General features: G+C 42.0%; 1 protein-coding gene across 1 annotated transcript in view; it reads right to left on the bottom strand.

The window, feature by feature from the left end:
• Positions 1-3,676, bottom strand: part of fnbp1l (formin binding protein 1-like) — a 73,958-nt gene that overhangs the window by 5,908 nt on the left and 64,374 nt on the right. The gene's annotated exons all lie outside the window — the stretch shown is intronic.

Genomic DNA, 3,676 nt, shown 5'->3' with positions numbered 1-3,676 from the left:
GTATGGCAAATGAATGTGTGCTTTAGTCTACTTAGTGATAAAAAACGGGGTTAGCAAGAGACATGCAAATACAGCGTTTAAAAAGAGCAATGGTAGATCTAGTATTGGTAGTTTGAACAGTATTTCAGTTGGTCAGAAATGGGCTACAACTAGTCACATGACAATGTATTGTCTCGGAGTACAGAACAGGTGGCCTACTATTGTTTTGAATTGATTATACAAATACTCAGAAAAAAATAAGCAGAAACTCTTAAAAATAGCACACTTCACCTCAAGAATGTATTTTCAACGTGTTCATGTTTGTTTGTGGATATGCATGTGTGTGGTGAACGTTAAGGCCTTTCTGAAGGGTCTTGGGTTCAAGTCCCATGTATGGCTTCATTGATCAGCCCTAAAGAATGCAGAAAGTGTCCATGATATTAAAATATCTCTTAAAAAATTAAAAAAACACACTTAGCTTTCCATCATCGTCCTGTTCCATTTCAAGTGTGACAAGAAGCAAGCATGATGGGAACTGGGGAGCTTGCACAGTGGAACCCCAGCTGTACTCAGGCCATAGGCTGGGATTGTAAGAAAGAGGAAGAGTAAGTCAGCTGTGTAGTAGTTTTTGGGGTTTAAAAACCCCCAGACAAAACCGTTGCAGGGGCGTAAGGTAATGTTTTCTCTCCCGTGTGTGTGTTTGAATGTCGGTCTGTGTGTGTGAACAGGATTACAAAAAAACTACCAGCCCGACTTGTATGAAACTTGGTGAAGGGGTTTAGCATGGGCCAACATAATTCTGAGCATGATTCGTCATTAGGCTCCTTAACGATCACTGCAAAAGAGCTGCAGTTCCTGTGCAGAGACAGGAGAACCTAGCAGAACAACCATCTCTCCAGCTCTCCATCGTAGCCAAAGCCCACCTGAGAGGTCACGACAGCTAGCCAGACTCGTTAGATCAGAGAGGTATATTAACATCGCATCGTTTGAGTATCGTAAAAGTCGAGACTTCAGGACCCCGGGTTCTGGACTGGATGGAATGCTACAGAGAAGGCGTTCTGTCAGAGTCTCCCATGCATGCACAGGAACACTGAAGCTATGTAAAAGTGTCTCTTTTTAGTACAGGTTTACTGTGCAACACTAGTTCACTCCAATGTTAAAACTTTGCTATAAAAATACCACTCCAAGAACCAAAATAACACACAGAATACACCATCGTAATTATGAACTCATGATTACCGGGATCAGATGTTTTTCGCCGACATAGGTTTTGTGTTTTGAAATACAGGCAAGTGAATGTCTGAGACAGAAAGAACCTCCATCAATGGCCTTGACATAAACAGTCCACACAACAATAATGGCAATTGCAACTTCATGTAATACTCACCACAAAAACTTGAGCCCACGGTTACAGAGCTGACGCCAGGTGACAATGTAGAGTGTGAGAAAATGTAAATCTGCTGCAACAGAAAAACACTTGTATCATGCATGCAATTAATACATTGTGTAAGTTATAGAGCAGGGTTTCTCATAAATGTATTTAGTGGAACAAAGTTAGTCTCCACCCATTCTGAGCATGATTCGTCATTAGGCTCCCTAACGATCACTGCAAAAGAGCTGCAGTTCCTGTGCAGAGACAGGAGAACCTAGCAGAACAACCATCTCTCCAGCTCTCCATCGTAGCCAAAGCCCACCTGAGAGGTCACGACAGCTAGCCAGACTCGTTAGATCAGAGAGGTATATTAACATCGCATCGTTTGAGTATCGTAAAAGTCGAGACTTCAGGACCCCGGGTTCTGGACTGGATGGAATGCTACAGAGAAGGCGTTCTGTCAGAGTCTCCCATGCATGCACAGGAACACTGAAGCTATGTAAAAGTGTCTCTTTTTAGTACAGGTTTACTGTGCAACACTAGTTCACTCCAATGTTAAAACTTTGCTATAAAAATACCACTCCAAGAACCAAAATAACACACAGAATACACCATCGTAATTATGAACTCATGATTACCGGGATCAGATGTTTTTCGCCGACGTAGGTTTTGTGTTTTGAAATACGGGCAAGTGAATGTCTGAGACAGAAAGAACCTCCATCAATGGCCTTGACATAAACAGTCCACACAACAATAATGGCAATTGCAACTTCATGTAATACTCACCACAAAAACTTGAGCCCACGGTTACAGAGCTGACGTCAGGTGACAATGTAGAGTGTGAGAAAATGTAAATCTGCTGCAACAGAAAAACACTTGTTTCATGCATGCAATTAATACATTGTGTAAGTTATAGAGCAGGGTTTCTCATAAATGTATTTAGTGGAACAAAGTTAGTCTCTACCCATTCTGAGCATAATTCGTCATTAGGCTCCTTAACGATCACTGCAAAAGAGCTGCAGTTCCTGTGCAGAGACAGGAGAACCTAGCAGAACAACCATCTCTCCAGCTCTCCATCGTAGCCAAAGCCCACCTGAGAGGTCACGACAGCTAGCCAGACTCGTTAGATCAGAGAGGTATATTAACATCGCATCGTTTGAGTATCGTAAAAGTCGAGACTTCAGGACCCCGGGTTCTGGACTGGATGGAATGCTACAGAGAAGGCGTTCTGTCAGTCTCCCATGCATGCACAGGAACACTGAAGCTATGTAAAAGTGTCTCTTTTTAGTACAGGTTTACTGTGCAACACTAGTTCACTCCAATGTTAAAACTTTGCTATAAAAATACCACTCCAGGAACCAAAATAGTCAAAATAACACACAGAATACACCATCGTAATTATGAACTCATGATTACCGGGATCAGATGTTTTTCACCGACGTAGGTTTTGTGTTTTGAAATACGGGCAAGTGAATGTCTGAGACAGAAAGAACCTCCATCAATGGCCTTGACATAAACAGTCCACACAACAATAATGGCAATTGCAACTTCATGTAATACTCACCACAAAAACTTGAGCCCACGGTTACAGAGCTGACGTCAGGTGACAATGTAGAGTGTGAGAAAATGTAAATCTGCTGCAACAGAAAAACACTTGTTTCATGCATGCAATTAATACATTGTGTAAGTTATAGAGCAGGGTTTCTCATAAATGTATTTAGTGGAACAAAGTTAGTCTCTACCCATTCTGAGCATAATTCGTCATTAGGCTCCTTAACGATCACTGCAAAAGAGCTGCAGTTCCTGTGCAGAGACAGGAGAACCTAGCAGAACAACCATCTCTCCAGCTCTCCATCGTAGCCAAAGCCCACCTGAGAGGTCACGACAGCTAGCCAGACTCGTTAGATCAGAGAGGTATATTAACATCGCATCGTTTGAGTATCGTAAAAGTCGAGACTTCAGGACCCCGGGTTCTGGACTGGATGGAATGCTACAGAGAAGGCGTTCTGTCAGTCTCCCATGCATGCACAGGAACACTGAAGCTATGTAAAAGTGTCTCTTTTTAGTACAGGTTTACTGTGCAACACTAGTTCACTCCAATGTTAAAACTTTGCTATAAAAATACCACTCCAAGAACCAAAATAGTCAAAATAACACACCATCGTAATTATGAACTCATGATTACCGGAATCAGATGTTTTTCACCGACATAGGTTTTGTGTTTTGAAATACAGGCAAGTGAATGTCTGAGACAGAAAGAACCTCCATCAATGGCCTTGACATAAACAGTCCACACAACAATAATGGCAATTGCAACTTCATGTA

Source organism: Osmerus mordax, chromosome 27 (genome assembly GCF_038355195.1).
Source record: "Osmerus mordax isolate fOsmMor3 chromosome 27, fOsmMor3.pri, whole genome shotgun sequence".
Taxonomy (NCBI): domain Eukaryota; kingdom Metazoa; phylum Chordata; class Actinopteri; order Osmeriformes; family Osmeridae; genus Osmerus; species Osmerus mordax.
This window is presented reverse-complemented; position numbering and strand designations above follow the sequence as displayed.